The sequence below is a fragment of the Malaclemys terrapin genome, chromosome 1 (genome assembly GCF_027887155.1).
Source record: "Malaclemys terrapin pileata isolate rMalTer1 chromosome 1, rMalTer1.hap1, whole genome shotgun sequence".
In the NCBI taxonomy this organism is placed as follows: Eukaryota; Metazoa; Chordata; order Testudines; family Emydidae; genus Malaclemys; species Malaclemys terrapin.
In genome coordinates this window covers 118,050,408-118,076,570 of record NC_071505.1, presented here as the reverse complement: position 1 = coordinate 118,076,570, position 26,163 = coordinate 118,050,408, and the positions used below count along the sequence as shown (strand labels likewise).

At 42.5% G+C, this 26,163-nt stretch overlaps 1 protein-coding gene across 1 annotated transcript in view; it reads right to left on the bottom strand.

Annotated features, from left to right (window-relative positions):
- SOX5 (SRY-box transcription factor 5) overlaps positions 1-24,222 on the bottom strand; it is an 822,966-nt gene extending 798,744 nt beyond the window's left edge. Inside the window, exon 1 of the mRNA XM_054036563.1 lies at positions 24,162-24,222. The gene's annotated coding sequence lies outside the window, so the exon portion shown is untranslated. The remainder of the gene's footprint in view (positions 1-24,161) is intronic.
- Positions 24,223-26,163: the final 1,941 nt, after the last annotated feature.

Genomic DNA, 26,163 nt, shown 5'->3' with positions numbered 1-26,163 from the left:
AGCAGAAAACATGAATTTTTTTTTTTTTTTTTTTTTTTTGATCACAGGAAACAATCTTTTTTTCCCCAAACTTTCCGACAAGAAAAATGTATTTTCATTGAAAAATAAAAACTGAAAAGCAAATGTATTTGTTTTTTAAAAGTATTTTGGCTAAAATGTTTCCATACCACTAAATCTGGTGGTTTCCAAAAAAACTCATTTTCAGCAAAAGATTTTGGGTTTTGGATTCCAGGGTTTAAAAAAAAGTAATCAAAAGTTAAAATCTTTCTGTGAAAATTTTCATTTTCAACAAAAAGCCATTTCTTGATGAAAAAATTTCACCAGTTCTACAGCAGAACCTGACATTGAACTTCTTTGCATTTGTGCACCTCCAGCATAGACATGGCAGTGTATTTGGCAGTGTTTGTTTATGCATAAACACATAATCTCTCTGTACTATTTCACAGCGTTCACCATTTTCATACGGCATGTGAAATTTCTGGGTGGTTAAAAATGAATACACTGTAACCAATTCATTTTTTTTCTTTGCTAGATGTCTATAAAGTTTATCACAAATACAGTATATAAAAGAACAAAGGTCAGGCCTCGATATAACAATCCCGTCAACCTATTTTACCTTTGTAGCCCACTCTGCACCACTATTTGTACTTACTACTAGTGATATCGGCAATTGCTTCCTTATTTCCTCACTCCTCCCAGATACCACCATCAGAATAACAGAGAGTGAAGTCTCTTGGTAGCACTTTCCTTCTCAGTGGGAAGCCAGAGTGTTTGATACAAAACCTAAATTAGGCCTCTGGAAATAGGTAATGCATAAAAAGAAGCATTTTTATGTCACAGAATTATTATTATAGGTTACTGTTAACCCTTGGAAGATGGAGGTGAGTTCTGCAGCTCCCCACTGGGTTGTACATTTGCTCACAAATCATTGGCACTGCTACCTTAGCGGATATTTCAGGTGAGCGCCATGATAAAGAGAACGATCCCGTTGACCTATCATGTTCCGATAACTAATTTAGAGGTAAAAGCTAGTAGCACTTCTAGTTAAATAAAAAGGATCAGCACAGCATGCACATGCTGAAACCTTCCTGCATCAGGACAACATTTGACAGGGTCTAGATGCAAGAGGAACAATGCAATGAAGAGGGGTGGGGCAGAAAAGACAAAAATCGGGCCTTATTGCAGGGCTTGTCTTTTTGTTCTTTGTCTGTACAGCACCTAGCACAATAGGATCCTGGGCTCCTGACTGGGGCTCCTAGGTACAACAATAATACAAATATTGAATAATAACAGCATGTTACTTGAGTCACTTTGCTGCAAAACATACCTGGGGCTGATTTTTAGCAATGTTGAAGTCAGGGTTGTGGGTGTTCAGTAATTTTTTTTTTTTTTAAATAAAATCAGACCAAATATTTCTCAGAAGATAAATGAATACAACATACCCTGTGCTTGAAACCCAAAAACCATCCGAAGAAGTAGGCTGTAGCCCACGAAAGCTTATGCTCAAATAAATTTGTTAGTCTCTAAGGTGCCACAAGTACTCCTGTTCTTTTTGCGGATACAGACTAACACGGCTGCTACTCTGAAGACCTTAGTGTGTTTTACAAACACTAGGGTCCAATCCTGCTGTCCTTACTGATGTGAGTAGTCCCAGAACTAATCATGTGAATAAGGGCTGCTGGATCACGATAATTCATTCTCACATCACCTGGTGGGGGGAGGGAGCGAGGTATTTTTTGTATCCACTATACCCATGGGCAAACTGAGGTACAGAGGAGTTAACCGATTTGTCCAGAATCACAAAGAAAATGGGTAGTACAGCTGGGAATAAAGCCATGACATTCTAACTCTCAGTCCCCTGGAATCCCCCACTATGCAACACTAACTCCATTGAGTCCCACATTAGTAAAAGTAGAATTAATTTTTTCAAAAAGAGGTAAAACTGCAAAAATCTATAAATAAACAGTAATTTGCAAGTTATGAATCAGCACCGCTGAAAATACCAGCGCGAGCACCCACTTTATCACAACTTCATCACTGGGAATTACAAAGTTATCCACATTGCCAACGAACTTTGTGGTCAGAACCTTGATCCCTGAAGTTGAAAGAACTGGTCCCTAATTAAGATGCAAAGAGACTGAAGCCACACCATCTCCTGGGGCATGATGTGAGTTGCCCCAGCATGACTCACTCATCACTCGACTTGGATCCCAAAGAAGAACACACAACACTGGAAATTCATATCTGTTATCTGCCTACATGGTTTCATTCAAGTTCTGCTTATCCTAAGCTCTTCTTTTTCCTTCACACATGAAGACTTCAAAGGGCTGTAAACTGCTCTCTGAAACGCAAAGGCAGCTGCATGTGAGTAATTTCCCCTAAATTTAAATTAAAATACATTATTAAAAAAGATTAAGTAATGACAGCTACTTGGAAAGCTCAAGAAGAACGGAGCTGCAATAAATTGGAAGATGGAGTCAATTTCTAAGTATACCCACCTCATATAAGGTACTGGGGAGTGAGTAAGGATAGGTGCATCTCATGCCTTCATGAACAATCAAGGGTAGAGAGCTGTCTGCTAATAATGTGCACTTCTATAGCACCTTTCATCCAAAGACTTGAGTGTTTTGCAAACATTAAACCTCACTACAGCAGTGCTGTTAGGTAGGTATTATTTAACAGACTAGAAAACTAAGGCACAGAGGGTCAGATCATGAACCCCTTCCATCTGCATGAGCTATTACTCACAGAGATAACCTCATTCACTTGGTACTATTTACACAAGCAACTACTCACCATGAAGAACAAGGGGCTCCCAATCTGGCCCACAAAGATTAAGCAATTTGTCGAAGATAATACAGTGCTAGAGAGAGAACTTCTGGGGTTTCTCCTTCACTCCTAGTCCTCTACTCTAACCATTAAGCACAAAACCGCCTCTCCTGGTGTAACCTTCCATGGTCTTGGCTGTTTCAACATTATCTGTTTGTCACAGTGGCTGTGGGGAGAGAGCTCACTGCCTCCTAAAAAATGAACAGAGTTCACAAACCTCACCACACTTGCGACACAAATGGAGTGCAGATTCAAACTTCCTGAGGTGAGTTAGCCCCTGCTCTTTCCATTTGTAAATTTAAAAAGAGTCCAATCTGTAACATGGGGAAAAGAATTAATCAAATCCCATAACAGGAGGGAAAAAAAACTGTTCATCCTTCCTCACTTTCCCCCTCCCCCATGTTTTTTTTTTAAATAGTAACTTCAGTAATTCACATTTATAAACAGCACTTGTGTTTCAGCAATAGAAAATGAATACCATCTTTTCTCAAATGCATAAAAATTATTTGCATACAGTGTTGTTGTGGCTGTGCTGGTCTCAGGATATTAGCGAGACAAGGTCAGCAAGGTAATGTCTTTTATTGGACCAACTTCTGTTGGTGAGAGAAAGAAGCTTTCGAGCTTATGCAGAGCTCATCTTCGGGTCTTGGAAAGGTACTTTGAGGCCATGACTACATTACAAAATGAATGTCCACCTAAGTTATGTCAACATACAGCTGTCACAGCTATTACATCACTTGTGCATGTCCACACTACGCTCTGTGTTGGTGGTGTGCGTCCTCACAGGAGCAATTGTATTGATTCAGAGTGTAGCATACCGTGGTGCAACTCACCACCATCCAGCACAGGGTATTTTGGGAAGTTTTTACAATGCCTCACGAGGCCAAAATGAGTCACACAGGGGTAACTGAGCATGGGTTCAACTTCCCATTATACAGTCTTCGCTATCCCATAATTTCATCTGCATCCCATAATATTTCATGCCTCTTGGATTGGACCTCAGTGAAAAAATTTATCCCAAATGGTTATAACTGCCTGCTGTGTCCTGCACAATATCTGTGACGCAAAGAACTCAACACGGAGCTATACAACTCAGGGAGGCTTTGAAAGACCAAAGTAGTGTGCTCTAACTGGCCTTGCTCTTTTGCAGCCCAGTATGAATCTTGTACTGAGTGAGGTGTGTGTAGGAATAGAACACCGTCAATGCACCTATTAATATGGTCTGTAAATGACGTTAGGGGATCTGACAAAATGAAATAACAGGAAATTGGTGGGTGTTTAAGACTGCTCAGCACCAGCCAGCATATGTTGTAAAGAAAGATAAATTATGTTCCCAAAACAGAATTTTATTCTGTAACCAGGCAAATTAAAAAAAATAGAATTTAATAAAACTTAATAAATTAAAAGGAAAAAAAATGTATGAAGCGGAAAGAATAGTCATTTCCATTTCATGTTCACCTACACCAAGCCATGTCTTTTACAGGTCAGTGGATGTGAAGCTGTTATTTTCTTTAACGTCCCTCCAGATGGAGTGTTAAGGGTAGAGCACCGACCTCTAATACCATGGGGAATGCTGAGTTCTCCATGGGCTGCAGAGGGAGGTGAGCATGGGCTTGTAGAACCTGCAGGTTTCACCAGAGTCTACAGCATCTCTGTTTGCCATCTGAGAAGCACAAGCATCTCCTGCTGCACGTCTCCCTCCCCTTTTTTTGCGCCTTTCTCCTCTCTCCACTCTATCCTTGTCCATGCTGTCTGCAAGGGTGATCCTCCAAGCCCTGTGCTCATTCTCTGATGCAGCACTAGCTTGCAGGATCTCCTGGAACATGTCATCCCGAATCCCATGGGCGGTGCATGAACTGCCAGATGGGGGAGGCTAGCCCCCAGCTCCACCACTTCTGCCTGAGGCCCCACCCCTTCCACCCCCCACCAGAGCCTGGAGCACCCCTCCCAGCCCCCCACCCCCAGCACCGGGAGGGTGGTCCACACAGCCCCAGCCAGGTCCACCACATGGGGAGCCACAGAGGGAGATGTGGGGGCGGATCGTGGGTGGGGCCACACCTGGCTGTTTGGGGTGGCACAGCCTCCCCCCAGCCTATGACACCTGCCACACATGCTGAGTCCTCTCCTTTCTCCTTATCTGGCTCAGGCATTCCCCAGGTGCAGAGGGGGATGCTCTCAAGGCCAAAATACTAGCAACTGAAGATACAACACACAGAGGTACCATTGTCAGTGTATCCACGACAGAAATCAAAACTTAAGATACTGATCACTCCCCTTGATCTCCACAAGTTGTAAGCACTACATTTTCACTTCTCCTTGGGACTGCTACAGCATGGTGAGAGTCACAGCACCAGCCATGGGGAGTATGGCCTGGGGGTGTGGGTGGGGTTGGGGAAGTGAGGGATAGTTGGGGATAGCTCACAGGCGTGAATGTATGTGTGCAGAGCAACGGAAGTGAATACTGGCACTATTATCCACAGGCTGCGGTGATTTTAGCTGATCTCTCACTCCTGAGGATAACAGAGGCAGAGAGAGCAAAGCCGCTGCTGGCATCCCGATGCCACCTCAGTCCATATGCTGCTAACCTGTGTACTGCAATGGTGCCTGCTGCAGTAATCACTGAGTGGCATGGGAAAATGTCCTACTGCGGCAGGAAAAAAAAAAGGCAGCTGTCCCCAGAAACCTTCAGCAGAGGATTGCAGAATACCTCCAGGAAAGTTTCATCAAGTTCTCTACACAGGATTCATAGGACATCCTGGTGCACATAAACAAACTGCTCTGAATAGCCCCCTCTGCCTAACCCAAGAGGGGAATTAAAAGCTGATAGCAACTCTACCTCTCTTGTTTGTTTCACTACCTCTTCTGGCACAAGTAAAAAAAAAAAAAAAAAGTGTGTAAATCAACATGTGTCCTGCTGCTTTAGGGGTTCCGTACTTGTAATTTCAAAGCCAAGTGCCTATTTATCAGAGGTTCTTTCTCCTACATCAGGCTCTCCCGTGCTCACTGTTGGGACTGGATGGACTGCAGTGGAGTGAAAAACATGTCCTGGCTCGCTGGATCCCACAGCCATCTGTCTCCCATACTCCTCCTCCTCCTCGCTGTTCATGGTGAGAGCCTGTGACTTGGCCTCCTCTGAAGTATCCAGGGGGCTCTTGGGGATAGAGGTGGGGTCTCCGCTGAGGATGGCATCCAGCTCTGTGGCTCCACACCAGATCTACTGTTCACCTCCCTTGCCTTCTGGTACACCTGCCGCAGCTCCTTGGCTTTCACATAGCACTGGTCCTGCTCGTAGCCTCTCCCCTCCATCTCCCAACATCAACTTTTCCACAGCTGGATCGGAGCTGTGCCTGCACAGCATTTTCTCCAAGTAGACCCCAGAGATCCAACACCTCCTGTGTACTCCAGGCAGCAGCACGTCCGCAGCACAGAGCCGTCATGGTCAGCTGGACAGTTGCACACAATAATGGAGAGTTGCTAGGTGTGCTCTCTGAGCTGAGCAACCAGGAAAAGGAATTTCAAAAATTTGCAGGGCTTTAAGGTGGAGGGGTGACTTCCTGTCCACCTGGCCCCTAGGCAGCGGAATTCACAACAGTGACCAGAATGGTCAGGGTGGGGCATTGTGGGTCAGCTCCTGGAGGCCAGTAACAGTCAATGTAAGTAACACAACCTACTACATGGATCTTGACTCTACGCTACTTGGGGAAGTGGTGTTATTAAGTTGGGAACACGGGGGAGGAAAAGTGTGTGTGTGTGTGGGGGGGGGGGAATTAATGGGTTTGTTGTAATAAGCCATAAATCCAATGTCTTTATTCAGTCCATGATTTTTAGTGTCTAGCAGAGTTATGAATTTAAGCTTCAGCAATCACTTCACTCCTGAATGAACTCTCGCAGAAAAATTATAAAAGATAAAAATACTGCATCACCGGCAGGTGAATACTTTTCACAGAGCGATCGCTTTCCATATCTGACCTCTCAGTCCACATCCTCAAAGGAAGCCCGCACAACACCTTCCAAAGACAAGCCTGGGAACTTAAATTCTTAACTTTGCTAGACAGTAAAAATCATTAACTGAATAGAGACGCTGGATTTATGGCTTATTACAACAACCTGTAACTCACTAGCCCCCGCCCCTCCAACACACACACCTTTCCTCCCCCTCATCTGCCCATGACTGGAGAGGTGTTAACAGGCTACTTCATCTTGAATGATCCCTTGAAATGTGTGTTAACTACTTATGCTAAACACTATGTTCCACCATGTATATAGCTGTGACACTCTGAATACACTTACACAGAGCTCTTCTTCAGATCTGGGAAGCCTGAAAGCTTCTCTCTTTCACCAACAGAAATCAGTCCAATAAAAGCTGTTATCTCACCCACACTGTCTCAAAAATTATTTTGCAGTTTAATGCTGAGTGGGATTCCATCTGATTGCAGGTAGCATCTAACTCCTGAATGGGCACTTAGATGAAAGCTTGCCTACTTGATTTGTCAGTACATAACTGATTTCTCCTGTCTCTCCTAAATTTCTTTTGCAATTGCTTCCCCACAAAAATGTTCCTGTACCCGTATCGTATCTATAGGCTGTTCCGAATTGGATTCATTGGTAGTTTTCTGCAGTTACATTTCTTTTTCAATTGATGTTTGTTTTTATTTCTTCTGAAGTTTTCAGTGTAAAACAAAACAGGAATAACACCTTTCTAAAATTACTACTATCCCACCATCTTCCGATGTGACATTAACAGGAGACAATATTCTCCAAAGCTATGAAGCATACACTGCCCTAAATTACATTGCAGTTGCTGCCCTGAGCTTTGAATGGGAAGGCTCCCAGGGATCTCACTCTTTCGGTATTGACTGCATTTACTGTTTTAAAATATTTTTAACCCAGACATTGAAGTTCCAGCCTAGCAGTCCTTCATGCTAATCCTAGCCTGGGTGACTGTTCTTAAGGGAAAGCATTCAAAATATTGTAACAGTGCATCAACTTTGACCTTTTTCACTTCAAACATAAGACTTCACTTAAAGGGGAAAAAAAATTAGATTCCAGAGGGAATCACTGAACTACGACCTGCTTAAAATTAGTTTTGTTTTAGTGTCCGCGTGGTGACTCAACAGGCCAATTTTCCAAACACAAGACATTTCTGCTCCTGAAGATTCCAGTCGAAGTCCGGGACTCTACTTACTGGGGTCAGACCAGAACACTTTGTTCCATGGCTTCACACAATGAATTCCCAGATATCCATATCCTTGCCAGATGTTGGCGTACATGGTCATAAGTAGAGCTGTCACCAGGCTAATTTTTTTTTTTAAAAACAGGGGCCAGTCAAATCCATAAAGAGTTTTGCTTCGCAATATGTATGTTAAACTGCAAGCATTTCCCATCAAAATTCAGCAGTTTAGAAACAATTATTTGGCTTTGATAAACATTTCATGATAAGCTGGATTCTTTTGGGGGGGAAGGGGAGGGAGGGAAATATACACTGTTAACAGCGCAACAAATCATTCTCAAATAGGGTCTGCCGGAGTGTACCCATCTCACTGGGAGTAACTGATTTGATTTTTTTTTTTTTTTCATCTGCCACAGACATTAGGAACACTAAATGAGTCACCATTAGCTTCTCTGCTGCAAAAAGTTCCATCAAAACACTTCATTTGCTCTTCAACAGGACTTCAAGAGTGGTACCTGATATCAAAAAACCCTGTCAATTAACAAATAAAAAAAATCCTAGGAAATCAAAAGTCCCACATAGTTTCGGGCCAATTTATTTCCTGTAGAAAAATATAATTCCCCAGCAAAACTCAACCAAGAAAAATAAATGTCATTATTCTGAACACAATTATTATTACTAGAACTATTACTAATTATGTTACATTTACACAGCACCTTTCATCAGAGCATCTCTAAGCACTTTGCAAACAATAAATTTCACAACACGCCTCTAGAGTAGGAAATCTCACAACAGCCCTACTATTATCCCCATTTTACCCTCAGTGGAACTGAGGCAGAGAGAGATTAAGGAACTTTTTCAAGACAAAGAGAGTAAGAGGTAAGAGCCAGGAGTTCTGACTCCTACTCTCATGCTCTAACTGCTAGACAAACTCCTTCCTTTCAAATGCTTCCACAAAAACTGGAAACAGAGAAAAAAAATTCCTGAATTAGAGCCTTTGTTTTGTTTCTATTTAAAAAGGGAGTGGGGGGGGGGGGGAAAGAGAGAAACCAGAAAAGATTCAGCCCTTAGCGAGAACTAAGTTCCTTTAAGAGCTGATCCATTTTAAGTGGCATCTATGACATTTCCATTCTTGTTTCATGGTCATGACGATAAAAAGAAAGTCATTTGCTAGTCTCCATCACCACCTACTTGAAAGTCATTAACCAGTGAACACAAAAGCATTTTTGCACAATGCTCTAACTTCTCTAAACTTGATCTGAGAACTAAACAGTCAACACCAAAGTGTATTCCATGTGTTCGGGGTTTTTGTTGTTGTTGTTGTTTTTAAAATGAACATGAACATTTTTGAATCAAACAAATTTATTAGAGCATAAGCTTTCGTGGAAAGCTTATGCTCTAATAAATTTGTTAGTCTCTAAGGTGCCACAAGTACTCCTGTTCTTTTTGCGGATACAGACTAACATGGCTGCTACTCTGAAACCTACCATTTTTGAATCAGGCCACTAGAACTTAGATATTTAGACTTTAGCATACTCAATCAATATTCTCTTTAATTGTTTTACATTTTGTACCTGTACAACCAACCACATACTGGTTCTGTGACAACAAATGACTGATTCTTTCTGCCTTTTACTCTCCCTCCCCCGCTACTAATTCAACTTCAACGTGGGCTGTACCAGCTCACCAGAACCCTGGGCACATACTCACATTCCTTCCTAGCCCGCCCCCCTGGGTCAGTGCCATCGCATCTCCACTGCTATTTTTGGCCATATTAGCTAAATTAAAGCTAGCACAGGATGCCTACCTAAGCTGCAAATCATACAGTACCTCCAATTGTAACGTAGACATATCCTAAGACCCCACTCAACAAACCCCTCCCCCACAAAAAGCCAAAAACCTGGCAATACAGATAGGCCTTGCATCACACCTTGAACATTATCAGTCTGACAGACAAAAGGGGAAGTAAATTCCCAAAGGGAATAGCAATATCCAGTCAGTAATCCCCTCTTGTTTAAGACAGAGTCCTGTTATCTTGAGTACCTCAGCTGATCATAACTGCCACAGAATCACACAAGGATAGAACTGGTAGGCTGGACCCCAGTCACTTAGGACTTTCTATGTTAGAACTAGAGCTGGAAAAGCAGCAAGCAATTGTATTTGTCACCTCCAGATTAAAAACCCTATTTAGAAGTAGCCAAAATTTTGCCCCCCAAAGGGCTCAACCTTGCCTTCACTACTACAGATACATAGCAACAGTTGTATTTATTAAAAAAAAAAAAAAAAAAAAAAAAAAAAAAAAAAGACACCCCTACTAAAACAAGCCACTCCATTGTACATTCTTCTCCCTCCAGGGAGAGGATAAGAGAACGCACAACCTGTGGCAGATGTGCAGTCACGTTGCTTAATGCACTACTGGAAAGCATTCAGATACTACACTGGTGAGCCTGGAATAAAATTCTATACAGAATAGAACAGAATCTTCTAGCCAAGTGCGTGGGTTTGAAAGCACATTTGGAAGCCGCTGATTCCTGAACATCTACCAAAAGCTGGGGTACAACAAGAAGCCCTCTCCCAAAGGTCGTGAGCCTGCTTCACCAACAGCAGACCACCCACTCAGTCAGAGAAACTGATAGAACATCTTCCTTGATTCCCCATTTTCCTCCCCCCCTCCCCATAGAGATCAGTTCTACCTTTTTTTATCTCAGCCACAACTAAGTAGCCCTCATCTGATCCCCAAACTCTGTTGAATCCTATCAAATCTCTCAGGAAACAAGAGCTAGATTCATTAACCTGGGTGTCACTGGCACACTGGAGACACTGCAGCCCATATTGCAAGTGGCATGGGGCCACTGTGGACAGAAAAAGACATCTGTACTTCTGGCCAACTGGCCACAACTTTATTTAACAATACACTTAGAGCAGAGGTGGGCAAACTACAGTCCGCAGGCCACATCCGGCCCGCCCAGCCCCTGAACTCCCAGCTGGGGAGGCTAGCCCCCGGCCCTCCCCCGCTGTCCCCTCTCCCCTGCAGCCATACCGCTGTGCGGGCAGCGCAGCTTGCGCCCGCCCACCCACCTCCCAGGCTTTCCAATAAGCCTGTCCTGCCGCTCTGAGCAGCATGCTAAGGGAGCAGGGAGCGGGGATTGGGTAAGGGGCAGGAGGTCCCGGAGGCAGTCAGGGGACAGGGAGCGGTTGGATGGGGTGGAGGTTTGGGGGGAGAGGGGGCGGAGTCAGGAGACAGTGAGCGGGTGGGTTGGATGGGGGTGGATCCTGGGGAGGGTCCCGAGAGGGGGCAGTCAGGAGATAAGGAGCAGGGAGGTTGGATAGGGGGTGGAGTCTCAGGGGGGTGGTTAAGGGACAAGGAGCAGGGGGGGTTGGATAGGGAGTAGGGTCCCAAGGGGTGGGAAGTGAGAGGAGGTGGACAGGGGGCACGCTGCTTGGGGAGGCACAGCCTTCCCTACTTGGCCCTCTATACAGTTTTGCAACCCCAATGTGGCCCTCAGGCCAAAAAGTTTGCCCACCCCCGTGTAGCAGGGTGGATACCCTCTCCTGTCCTGAGGGGTTTAAAAAGTGGCCTGGGAGAGCTTGAAACTGTAGCTCTAAAAGCTGGGCTAATTGGGGAAGCGGCTGCAGCTGGGCCATGCCCCAATCAGAGCCCAGCTGGCCTGTATAAAGAGGCTGGGAGCCAGGAGCTTAGCAGTCTCTTTCTGCACTCAGGGAGCTTGAGATAGGGTACCTGAGTGGAGCAGGGCTGGGGCAAGGCAGAAGAGCTGGGGAGCTCCAGCCTGGAAAGCCCCAGGCTGCAGCCTAGCATTGTGCCAAAGGTACTGGGGGTTGCAGAGGGCAGCCCAGAGGTAGGCCAAGGCAGCAGGTCCAAACACAACCTTGTCTGTGATGAGTGGCATATACTACTATCTAGCCCCACTGCCTGGGGCAGACTGCGACTAGCAGTAGCCTTACACTGAGGCGAGGTGGGGTTAGTGGGTGGGGGGTTCCCCTGGGAGGGGAGACCCAGTGTGTGTGTGTGTGGGTACTGCCAGGGGGCAGCACCCAGAGCAAGGGGCACCGGGGTCCTGGGAGGGACATGGGAGCCAGTAGTGACAAGGTGGATCACCGGCCTGCAGAGGGCGCTCTGGGCTGGATTGAGCTGATTCCCCGGAGTAACCAGCAGGAGGTGCCGCAGGAATGAGTCCAACCTCTTACACCCTGACTTCGAGTAACCCCCCCCCTCTCCCCTGACAGAATAACTTCTGTGATGCAATCACTCCTGGCAACAGCAAAGAAAGGGGAGTTCCCCAGTCTTCCATCATTCTCCCTGCTAGAGACTCTGGTTAAGAGCCTCTTAAATACTCCGGGGTATGGCCAATTCACTGGGCCTATTTGAGTGCTTTCATTACAAGGCCTGTCGGAGTGGAGATGCAGAGAATAGTATTATGAATTACCAGCAAGCTTCATAAAACCTGAGCTGTCACTGGATTTAAACAACCTGAACTAACCAGGTTAATTGTCCCCTGGAACAATTCTGCTGCTTGGGCCTTTCAGATGTGATGGTGCAGGTGAAAAAGCCTTTCTTCACCTCCTACGCACCCTGGCATAAATCTGCAAACATTATTTATGCTGCAGTCAGACTCAGTTTGAGCCTTTTGCTGATTTCCTTCTTGTTTCCTCAATCTCAGGTCACCTGAACACCTTGACAACCTGTAAGGATGAATCGAGCACAAAAAATTGTTTAGGAACAAGTGAATCAATGACCAGGTTGGTCTGGTGTTTGGATGAAAACTTAAAGGAAAGTTAAACAAATGTATTTTAGTGTCCCAAAACGCATGCCAACATGCACCACATTGGCTTGGAAAAGGGGGTCAATGATTCAAAATATGGCCAAAAAGGGACTTGCTGCTCTCCCATTCCCCCACCCCGTTAAAAAAAAAAAAAAAAAAAAACACCACAGTAAATGGAGCACATGGACCTTTTTCATATGCATCCTCCAAAATGTGGATCAGTTACCTGAAACTTCTACTCATTCAGGTTTAGCTGTATGCTTGCCTAATCCTTTAGTTGTCTCCGTTTTAAAACATCCTAACACAACATATTTGGAGACCAATAAGTAAGACTAATAGATTTTTATAGCCAGAAAGGACTGTTCTGATCCTTCAGTCAGATCTCCTCCACAAAACAAGCCACAGAAGCTTGCCCAGTAATTTCTGTATCAAGTCCATAACTTTTGTTTGACCGAGGGTGACCAGATGTCCCAATATTATTGGGATCATCTTGATATTAGGGGTTTTGTCTTAGATACACAATTATACTCTGCCCTTCCCTTCTCCCCCCACTCCCCAAAAAAGTGTCCCAATTTTTCACACTTGCTATCTGGTCACCCTAGTTTGACCCTATAGCGTAAATCAATAAATACTTAGGGATCTCTGTATGCTTAATTGCATGCTTGAATAAGCACTGAGAGAGCTGCACTTTTGAATAATGAAATTTTTTTTTTTTTTGGTCCAATCCTCCAGCCCTCTCTCAGACAAATTCCCATTGCAATCAATTGAGCGCTGGAGCAGGCGATGTCGTATTAAATATAAAGTGTTGTTATGGATTGCATTTTTTTTGTTATTTTTGTAATTTTATTATCTATTTACTTTATTATTTTACAAATTATGCATTTTGATTATATAATTCAAAAAATTTAAATTAAATGCTCATCTTCCATAAGATTTTAAAAAGGCTCCACTTCACCAAAGTACTTCACCAACTTTAAACACTGACTTCATCTGGACTGAAGTGCTTAAAGTTAGGCATATTCACAAGTACATTGGGGCCAAAATCCCTGAACAGACATAAAAATACATCCAAACCCTGTGCTCTGCTTCTGGAAACTTTATTCCCTCTTTACACACAGTCAAAACCTGACAAGAGCTCACTGTCAGATTATGCAGGAAATCTGCAAGTTTCACCAAGGTGTGATCTTATACTTTTTCACACATTATTGTATCATGCCGTGCCAGAACACTAATGTATGCACAGTTCTAAAATAACTCATTTTATTACAGCACAACACTGAAAACCGTACTAAAAACCCAATCAGCAGAGCTCTAGAGATTTGCTCCTCCGTCACTTGAAAATAGATAAAAGGTCACAATTGCCTTTCTTACCAAGAAGGGGGGCGGAGAGGAAACCAGTTGCCACAGACTCTCATCATTCCAAATCTTTTTAATGGAACTCTGTTGGTGTCAAATTGGTCTTTGGTTACAGTGTGATGGGACAATGGGATTTAGTACAATTTAATCAATTTGCAAACTAGAAATATATTTTTTCTTCTCTCAAATTTGAAACCAACACTTTTTTTTTTTTTTTGCTGGCCTACTTTCTTTTAAGTTGCTTTTTAATTATTTATGAAAATGCAATAATGCATTACTTTGCTGTGCAAATGTTGAGAAGGAGATAGTATCTCTTTCAAGCGAAGATAACATATGTGGTTATACAGGGGTTTATTTAAAGGCATTTTGCAGGTAATACTTTCATTTCTCCACTCCTCTTTTTGTGTGTGTGTGCGCTTGATTGAATAAAAGAAAACAAATGCATGTATAGCTCTATAGAAGAGCCACACATGGTCAGCTGGACCAAAACATTAGCTCTTTAAGTCTCTCACTCTCTCTATACATATAAAGCATAACAATAAAATAATCACGAAACGGTATAAGGGGAGGAACTAAAACCCACTGAAGTCAATAAAAAGGATACCCTGCGTCTTGAATGTAACCAGAGGGTGGAATCCTGGTTCCACGGTAATCAAAGAAGCCAATAGCAAAACTCCCATTGATTTCACCCAGAGGCTGGGATTTTCAAAGAGGCTATGAGAGTTATTCCCTCAAATCCCACTGAATTCCAACAGTCATTGGGCGTCTAAATCCCCCAGGTGCCTTTGAAAATCTCAGGCAGAGGTGAGCTGTGATCCATATCATAGACAAATTGGGGGTTCAACTTTTACAGGCTCTGATCATGCAATCACTGAAATTAAAAGCAAAGCTTCTGTTGACTTTAGTGGGTTCAAAACTAGGCCCCTAATGCCAGTCTTGCAGCCAATGGACATTTTGGGTGTTTCATGACTGTGTGCTCATAATATAGACAAAGTATTGGCCTAAGGGAAAAATGACCAGCAAGTACTATTAAATGAACACTGACATTTAAACATTATATAAAGCAAATTATTTTTTTAAATTTATGTGTGGTGGGGGAACGGGCGTTTCATTTTGTTTTCTTGGTTATATTGCAATCTCTTCTAATGCCAACTGTGTAATATGGCCCCAATGTTATTCCTCTGAGCCCAATTCAACACAAATTCCACATGGCTTCTGCAACCACTGCAGCCTCCCACTCACGCCATCTTTCAGAGCTCATGCATCATGAATTATCACATCAGAAAATTTCACTGAATCTACCGCTCTTATTATTTCACCACAGCTTAAAAAACTTGGAAGTCAAATGTTCAAAAATGCAGAAGTGACTTAGGAGCCTGAGTCTCCTTTTTCAAAAGTGTATCAGCACGAAGCACTTGGGGCCCTGAAAGTCAACATGACTAAGTGCTTAAATCCCTTTTGAAAATTTTACCTCTAGACCTTAATTCAGCAAAGTGCTTAAGCAAATAGCTTAACTTTTAGCATGTGCTTAAATGTTTTGCTGAACTGAGACAGACTTAAGCATGTTCTTAAAGTTAAGCACACACTAAGTGCTTCACCTAATTAGAGCCTTAGACCAGTTTTTGCACAGCTCATGTGCTATATTCTGGATCAATTTATGGTGGGAGCAAAAGTTCAGAAGTGTTTCAAGTCACCTTTGTTTGGAGTGAGCAAAACGTATAAAATATTCTGATCTAAATAAGTGTATTAGGGTCCATGATTTTAAGAGTAAACATTTTTCCTCCTATGACTGGTAATAGAATAGGATTCTGAAATTAAACACAGACAGAAGAAAAATACTACATGGATTTTAAGACTTTTCAGCCCCCTGTGCAAAGGAGACTTTAAAACAAAGCCTTATTGCTGATTTTATATATAGATCATATGCAGAATATTCTGCATATAACTCCTGTTGAGATTAATGGCATTTTATCCAAATCTGAGCCATTTTCCCAAATACAACTTTTTAAAATTTAGAATTTCTCTCAACTTTTCCTTTATTTTATTTTTTTAAACACTTTTTCCACTTTGATACTTCCAGCTAGGAGTTGCTTTGAAAAGCTGAACTTTTGTGGTGATAGAGGATGATCAATAGGGAGCGTTTTTGCATCAGAAGGAGCAAGATTTTTTTCCTCCTCCTCCTCTGCCTCATTTAAAGCATATCATCCATTTCTATCATCTGAGGGCTTCTCTGTGACCTATGTGAAAGTGAGGTGATGGCCTCATTACAGTTCCTGGTGGAAAAATAGTTCAGACCAAAAAAACCACCAAACTGGTTGCCTTGTTAGCAATATCATCAGATAATTCAAGGAAGACGTTTCCGACCCAGCAAATCACTTAAGTATATGCTTAATTTTAAAGCATGTAAGCAAACCTACTACTATGTGCTTAAACAGAAGCACACACTCAAGTGTTTTGCTAGATCAGGGCCCACATGGGTAGGGACGGATGAACTCCCTTATCACTTGAGTTGCTCCCTGCAGATTGAATTTAAGATGAAGCAGTGCACATCACACACTATTGCTGCACGTTTCAGGCTGATTGAGACCTTCAGTTTCCAGAATTGTTTATCCACTGCTTTTCACAAGCACTAAATTCACATGTGTATGTGTGTATATATATATACATCCAACAAAATTTCCTTGTTTGTCATCTGCCTCATGCAAGACTGAAGATGGTAGATTACTCCCTACAATTGCAGAATTTCCATCATATTATCCAAAATATTACTCACCTAAGGCATCTCTGTTTATAGGAATGTTACAAGTACCTCCACTCCAGCTTTATCTTTGTCAGTTGTCAGCAGTGAGCATGAAACAGACGTCATCAACCCAAAACTGTCAGGTTTGCACCGAGAACAAAAAAGCTTATCCTAAATTTGTAGTTATGTAATGCATAATCCATGCTTGACACCTGGAAACTTCAACTCATTATCTTAAACTTGATCATCTTAACAACAACAAACTTTTTGCAGGATAGTTCACTTATACAGACTCTCCCTCCCTCGAAGGCTAGACTCCATCAATGTTCATTCCATAGAATCAGGACTGTCCTGCCTCTAACTACAGTTTATAAATGGGTGACAAATATAAAACCAGCCCCAAGCTCAAACAAGCACCAGTAGCTGCCATATACTAAATATACAATCTTCTCCCAGATGTGTTTGAGTAACATATTATATTAATGTGTTAGCTATTTCAGGGCCATTAACCTTCCTTTTCTGATTCTTAAATAGTCTGCATACCATTCACCAGTAGTAAATTATGGTTACAATTAAGCTGTAGTGGCAGATATAGGTGACTTGAATTCAGGTATTTTATTATCCTGAATTTCCCTATATTTATTATTTGATTGGTAGGACCTGATCCTGCACTCCTTACCCAGGCAAAACTATGATTGACTTCCATATACGGAGGGGGGGGGGGGGAGGTTTTCAAAATAACTAGTGAATGTGGTTGTCCCTCCTGAGACACTTTAAACAAGCCCGATTTTCAGGAAGTGTCAAGCATCTGCCCTCTGAAAATTAGGCCTCTCAGGTGTCTCACACTGGGCACCAAAAATCACTAGTCCCTTTTGCAAATCTTGGCCATTATATTTAGGGCTATATGGATACATAAAGATGTTGGCCTAAGCATCAGGATTTTAGACTGAAGTTAGTGAGAATTTTGCCTGAATAAAACACCCAAAAATCAAACAAGGAACTATCAACCTTCAAGTCCTATAGAACAGATTACACCTGAAGAAATTTAGATCCCAGTAGTAACCCGGTACTTTTGAAATTGTTTAAGGAAAAGTCTTGTTTGGGTGGCATGGGAAAAAGGAGAAAGAAATGGGATAAACGATTAGCTTAGACACGTTACATACAAGAGATCTTCCCCCAAAACAAACAGAAATCAGAATATGTCTTAAAATCACGTTGAAACTGCCTGATTTCCAATGGTTTTTAATGATCCCCGAGTTTTTCTCAGTTTAAATCTGCTTCAAGAAGCTTGGCCTCCTGCTAAGAAGCAAGTTGCTGTTTCATTAAAAATTGTATCCCCCACTAAGAGAAACAATATTTCTATTCACAGATAGGAGATACTAAAACAGCGACAGGTATTGCTTTAAAAAAATTCCAGTTAACTTTTTAACCCATATATTCTTACTAAGTAAACATTTAACTAGCTAACATATTATAACTATTTCCTGCTGGTTTTGTTTATATCAAAACTAAAGCATAACATAGGACTGCCATAAACTGAAAACATTCAGATATTTGCATCCATTAGCTGTTTGTCTGAAAGTGGGTGAGATCTTACATCAGTTTAAAAGGCTGCCCCCATAAACCCTAATCAAAGTTGCACTAGTTTAATTTAAAGATGTGATTTTAAACCAATTTAAATGAACAGTTGCAAAACATAGTGTGGATACTCAATCAATTTAAACCTGCCATATCTATTTATCTTTGTGCAGTGAGGAATCACTTTAAGCTACATAGATATAACCAATTCAGATCAGATTAAAAGTGCCCAAACTGTGTATTCCAGTGGTTTAACTACATCTGTTTTTAAACATTTAAAATTAAACTGGTGCTACTTCAAATATAGTCAAGGCCCCAGTTACTTCTGCTCATGGCCCAATAATGTAAATATCTCCCTAGTGAGATGACTAACTGCCCATTCTTTATTTTAAGAGATACCCCTTAATTGAGGCCTGATCCTGCAAAATGCTGAGTGCCTCTTGGGAGGTACTGAACACTCAAATTCCCAGAGGGGCACTCAGTCACTAACAGGTTTGAGACTACGGCGCCAAACTTCCTGCATCTTAGAACATACCAATATAGGACACACACTTTCCTCAGGATTTCGGCTACAATCATGCCAAGGAACAAAAGACCCTAATAGCAATGTATGATTTTGCACTATATGTGATTCTGTAGTTGTGTGAGGTTTTGGATCAGTGGTAGGTGCTGCTTTAAAAAAAAAGTGTTGTCCTATATTTTTCAGACCGTTTATTTCCTTGAAATATACATGGTTACCCTGGTCCTTAAACTCTAATCACCCCAAGCTGCCCCCAGCTTCTCAAGGATTTCATTTAATTTAAAAATACAACAGAGGGGTGAAGGAGGGAAGACTTTCTATTAAAGGACAATTCACTGAAGGGTCTTTTAGCTGAAAATTGTCAGCTCTGCTTAGGGCCAGTGGATCAAATTTAACACTAACAAAGTGCTGCTGGTTGTGTGACTCATCACAGTAAGAGGTGGTGCTCAGGGCCACTCAAGTTCGATTTTTGGTGTTGTTACTGGGTTTAGGAACTGTAACCTAGGTGAGCAAAGATTTGCTAGGTATTTGATGCACCAGGCAAAATGGCATTCTTACAATCACTTGCCTCCCAAGTGGATGGAAAGCCAGCAGGAGATTAGTAATTGTCCTTGTGCCTCTGAAAATGGCCACTATTAATAGATCCCAGTGTGGATTACCTATGGGCCTCAGTCCATGCTTGAGATCCAAAGAAAAATAGACAAAGACTGAAACAGACTGAAGATAAAGCTCTCAGAAATATTAAAGAACACCCTCCTCAGACTGTCAGGAAGCATATGTTTTCCGCAGACTGAAAAATAAAAGCATGTGTGCTTTGGTAAGCAATAAGGAGAACTTGTGCAGACTTTGCATTTTACATATTGAGAAAACACCATACACACAAAGAGGGTAAAGGAACCATGAGACATAAAGGGCAAAGTGCTACAAGGATGACAATGAATCTTATGTACTTCTAAGGTGCCCATCACTGAAGTAAGAAACTTAAAGGATCCAAGCTCCCTTGACAGCCTGTATAGGAGTGCAGAGTCTTAATCCTCTTCCCTGGGCAGGCTCCACCATATAACTCTATACACAAGGTCAATGAATGTAGATGAATAATATCCTAATTAGAGACAGTCAGACCTAATGTTTTGGTCTGGGCCTTCTCATGAGCGCTCTCATTTCTCCCCAAATTTCCAGACAGGTAGAGAGGGGAAAGCTTGGATTCAAATCTCCCAATCCTACAATTTTGGTCCCTGAATGGATATAAATCAGAAAGAGCATCTTTTCTGGATAGAAATCTCTAACAGCTCACAAGTTTTCAGCACCATTCAACCTGAAATCATCTCTGGTTCAACCTCAAAATCAATCCCTCACCTAAACTTAATCTAGCTCTGAACATTACCACATAGGACTAACTCTCAGGGTACGTCTAGTATAGCCCCTGCTAATGTAGCCCGGGCCTCAGATGAAAAGGAGATTAAACTGAGGTTTAAAAGGAGAACCTGCAGTATGTTAAACAAAACCTGCATTTTGTAAAAGGTCACTCCAATGGTATAGGGCCCATTTATGTAGTCTTTTTTCAGGCAAAGCTTTCAATGAATTCAATGGATGTATCACCTTGCCTGTTCAAAGAACACAGGATTATTTATATGCAAAAGTCAGGAAAAGATACTTCATTGCTAACTGGAAAAATTCTATTATAATAGCAATCTACTTATAATGGTCAAAAACATTACAGCTTACAACAGCGCCACTGCAGTGTTTTGGCAATGTTTTATTTTTCCTAAACTTTAGAAAACTTGTTCCACTGAATGCTCTGTTTTTTGGTTCATTCTCAAAATCCAGATCACAGAAGTTTATATCATTGTAGGGAGGAGTAACAAGGCAGAAACAAAGCTCCTATATACATACAGCATTATAATACTATCACTAGCATCAAATCAAACTTATTGCTACTCTTTTCCTTGTTATGCAGTACATACTGGTATTTAGCTAAAGCTACTTATAAACTTACTTGAAATATAATGTTATCATTTTAGGATGCGTAACTGAAGAATTACTTTTTCCACAGTCCTGAATGTCAAGGAACTATCCAATGTGAACAACACATCAGACATCTTAACTATATTGCTACTGCCCAGTTTAAGGCTGGGTCTACACTACCCGCCTGAATCTCGTTGGGACGCGACAATTGATCCCCGAATCAACGCTCTTACTCCACCAGCGGAGGTGGGAGTAAGCGCTGTCGACGGGAAGCCGTAGAGGTCAATTTTGCCGCCGTCCCTACAGCGGGGTAAATCGGCTGCGATACGTCGAATTCAGCTACACTATTCGCGTAGCTGAATTTGCGTATCTTAAATCGACCCCCCCATAGTGAAGATGTAGCCTTAATGAGGCTGGCAAGTAAAATAAAATAGAAATATGTAGTAATACATACATATATGTATGTATATTGGACACTAACATAGTTTCTCAATGTACAGAGCTCAGAAATATCCCTTCCCATTTCAGCATTTATTAGTAAACTGTCTAAAGAATTATTTGACTGAAAAAATGTTAAGCTACCTAAAACTCTTACCCCACCACTATAAGATCATGACACTATAAGATTCATGTTTCCCTAACATGAACTCAAATGTATATAGGGGACATGTATATGTTTATAGTTTCCTTTCCAAAAGCATATACTCACTTCCATCATTTACAAAACTTCATATTAGACTAAACCAGCTATACGCACGCACAATTGAACTGAGTTAACTTGAAATAGCGAATACCTCTCTCAAATGCTAATTTGCTTACAAAAGATGATTGTGGCTTTAAAGTCTTATATTCCATATAGTATAACACTCTACCAAAACAGTTTAACTTCAACAAAAAGCTCTGGTGCAAGGCTTCCATGCATAATGGCCACGTGTTTATCAGGTTTTCATGTTCAAAATATGAAGACATGACATATACATACTATGCATTCACAAAATGCAACAAATTCATGTCAGCCTCTCTCTTTATATGAGCAGAAGAGTTCTATAAGACAAACATTTGGATATTACTATATCTAAACAACACATTCACCTCTCCCCTACAGTCCCACTTAAGTATTTGTAAACTGCATATTTTACACAATGGATCCACTTTTTAGACAAAGATTAATTTTCTACCACTGGGAAGGACTAGGGGCTATTTAAAAAAAACAGATATAGTACTCTGATCTTTATGAGGTAGGTTTCTGGAGAGAAAATACCAACAATGTACAGAGGAACTTTGAACAAAAGACTAAGAAACATCCCTGGTATACAAGAATTTGATTTAAATCTTAGCAGTTGATTTTAGCGAGGCTGCTTACTGCAAGTTATAGATAAATCAGGAAAAAACACCCAAGAAACTTTCTTCCAAAGGTCTACAATTGGCATGCAATGCCTTTATTTTATCTGAAATCAAGCTTAAAGCTCAATTCTTTGAAAGAGAGCAAAATACATCTTTATGAATTTTTTTTCCCCTAATTTTAGGACAATTCTAACTTCAATTTCTCAAGAGTTAATAAATAGCACACACACACACACACACACACACACACACACACACATATTTGGGATCAGTCTCTCTTTAAAAAGCAACGGAGGGTCCTGTGGCACCTTTAAGACTAACAGAAGTATAGGGAGCATAAGCTTTCCTGGGTAAGAACCTCACATCTGAAGAAGTGAGGGTCTTACCCACGAAAGCTTATGCTCCCTATACTTCTGTTAGTCTTAAAGGTGCCACAGGACCCTCATTCAAACTAACACGGCTACCCCTCTGATACTCTCTCTTTAAAAACACTAGTTCACAGACGTCCCTCCTATAATCCTGCTGAACAACTCTTTTTTTTTTTTTTTTTTTTTTAATGAAATGTTGAACGCCTACAAATCTTCTGCGTGTCTATTTCACTGGCCTGCTGGTTTTTTTTTTTTTTTTTTTTTTTTTTTTTTTTTTTAAATCCCTGAGGTCATTATTTATGAGCAGAAGGGAAACAAATCACTCAGACCCAGTCCGTTTGGAGATTCCCACACTTATTACCCAAAATCCCACCGATTTCTATTGGTTCTGCCCTTGATCACACTACAGTGTTGAGACTGAATGCACTCCCTAGGGAACAATGATCATGTTCTTCTTGATAAACTGCTCTAGTTATTCTAGGATCACAGTTGGGTTAAAATAAAGTCCCTTAAATTTCTGTAAAAAGTTGGCAAAGTTCACTCCCACCTCCAGATTTGGAGGAAGGGGAATATTAGAACAATATGCGTACATTGACTGACAGACCATGTTTTTCTTTGATCGGTTTTCTTTTTGGTAGGAAAGAAGCTGAAATGACTGACCCAAGAGCATTTAATCCATTTACCAGAGTCAGTCTATTTCTTAAGGAGCAATGAGATTTGCAAACTGTAAGGAACATGCTTACTGAAATATGTAACCAGTCTCTTTAGGCTGCTCTCCCCACGCGAATGTGCCTTGCTCCCAGCGGATCGATACTCTGCAAACTGCAGCTAGCATAGTCAAACATTTCCAGACCCAATACGAGTTTAACTCTCCCTGCTTCCTGTTGTTTGAGCCCAGTGCAAGGGGGAGTTCTCAGGGCACAAGCCCTTAAAAGCGGGGCTGCAGTTTTCACTTTACACTCACACACACAAAAAGTAGGAGGCAATTAAAATAATTTAAAGCTTCCTGTCTGCTGCGAGATCCTCCGGAATCCTGTGGGATGAACTCCAGGAGAGTTCCCATCCCTACAACCCCACCCGGCCCCTCACCCCCATGCAATCAATGAAGGGGGGTGGGAGGCGTGACAAGTTGCACTGAACTTTAGGTGTGCAAGACCCTGGAAACATCCCACCAGTGCTGACGGATCGTCCTCAAACACCCCACCACTCACCCCCTTTCACTGAGGGAGTGGGGGGGGAGTTTGCCCGTTTAGTTTCATACCCTCCCCAAAGGCAGCTGCCCCCCTTCCTCAAGCCAAACTTGCCCCTTTCTTCTAAGCCCCAGCGTCTTCGCCCCCTCCCCATTCAGCATTGAATCACATTCCCCCTCCTCGCCCCTCCAGCTGAAGCTGAAAACCAAGTGCTGAGTGGAGAGCAAGCCCCTGAGGCAAAGCTCTGCTGCTCTGGACATCTGCCCCCCTCCCACTATCCGCAACAAGCCAAGTTAAAACGGCTCTGTGAGAGCACCTACCCGGTCTCTTTAATGTCTCCTCTTGGCGTGGGATGCTAAGTGATACAGGGCTGGGGGGGGGGGGGGGGGAGAGGGGAGGACACCGGAGATGGATATGGAGTTGATCTCTTCCCTTTGCGCTCTCTCTGTCTCTCTCTCTCAAGGACGAGGTGAAATCCCTTTGCTGGTCATGAGGCGGCTTCAGAGACAAACAACACAATGCGAGTGCAAATAACAAAAGGAAAAGAGAGCGAGAGAGAGAGACTGGCAACAGTGGGGGAGGAGAAGCTTTCTGTGCAATCTCCAGCCACCTCAGATACCCTGGAAAACGGGAGGGGGGCGAGAAAGGGTGGGGGAAAATAAGTGGCGAGTCCCTCTCTCACTTCAGCTGTCTTCTGATCTTTCCTAAACAAACCCTGACCTCTTTCCTGAAGAGCCCCCCCCCCAACGCTCCCAGTCCAGCCAAATACACAGAGAGTGGAATTTGCTTTCGTCTCTGCTGCTGCAGCTGAGTGTCTAGATTGTAAATAACATGCTGATTATTGACACCGTGCAAGGATTAAAACAAATCCGTCCCCCACTTAAAGGAACACTATAAATATGCAAATGGGGAGGGGTGATTATCCCCCCACCCCTTGTTAACTTCTTCCCAATGCAGAAATGATTGCTGATGCCTGGGAAATGATTACCTGGTCCCCTTCCAGGAGAGTCCGCTCCACTCTCTCTATTTGCTAAGAATAAACATCCGAGAGTTATCGTGTGGGTGCCTGTGTTTGTGTGTCCGAAGGAACCTCTTGTAATGCATGCAACTGACAGACCGGTGCAAAGGCACAACACAGAGAGAGAGAGAGAGTCTGAAAAGACCACTGCAGCCAGCCTCTTGAGTCTCTTCCTTTAGCTTCCTCTCTTAATCCTCAAGCGCCTTGCCTGGACAGATCCCCTATTTTTAGAAGCTGCTAATTTCACAAAAAGGGAAAGGAAAGTAGTTTGGGGCGTTTTTATTGTTCCCTTCCCTTCCCCACTCTCCAGAGCGGAGGAGAAATCAGTGCAAGAGGCACAGGCGACAGGGGAATCGGAGCTGAAACACAGTCACACACTCTATAAAATGTGGCGGGTTTGAAACAAACAGCCCTCATCCGAGTCATCCTCACCCACCGTCCGTGCTAATCGCTTAGTTCCTGCTTTCCCGCACGGCGGGGGGAAAAGACGCCCCTCTGCTTTCCACCGGTACTCCGAGAAGTCCTACACAAAGTTACATCATCACCCGACAGCCCTTAGGTAAAGCACCGAGCATACACGGGCTGAGACTCTAACACAGGCTTGCCCACAAGCTGGGTCCAGCGCTCTCTGCCGATCTTACTTTCATTTACTTAAAACAGCTGCGGGGGTGGTTTTGTTTTTGGTTTTTTGGCCACACAGCAATCTCAATCAATCTCACACAATAAGGAAGAACGGGGGAGATCCACTCACTATTAGCTCTCCCTAAAACTACACAGAACGAGATATGGGTTATTCGTCGGGGGAGGAATAAAAGCTTTGATCCACAATCTCTCACTCTCTCTCCTGGATTTGAATGCTCTCTTTCTTATTTCTGTCATTTTTCTTCAAAAGCTCATCAATTGACTGCAGCCATGTCTCCAGGCATTCCCAGCATTTCCCAGAGTGCAACACCGCCAACAGGAGATCAATGACCACATACTGTTTACTCTTAATACCAGCATGACTATAGATGAAGTTGGATGGTGGTGTATGGGTTTGTTGTTTGTTTGTTTTTTAACTTGAGGGTGGGGGAGGGGAGAGGCGATTTGGGGAGGGGGTGTTAGCGTGTGCATGTTTGCATGATTTTGTTTCTTAACAGTCATTTTCTGACTGCATATAAAACAGTAGTTTGTAGGCAAATAGACTTCCTGGTCACATGCAGCATACACACACTGCTCACAATGCATTCAGGTGGAAAAAAGTCATCTTTACTTCTATACCCTGGAGCTGCAGGGGTGAGGGAGAGGCACTCTGATTTCTTTAT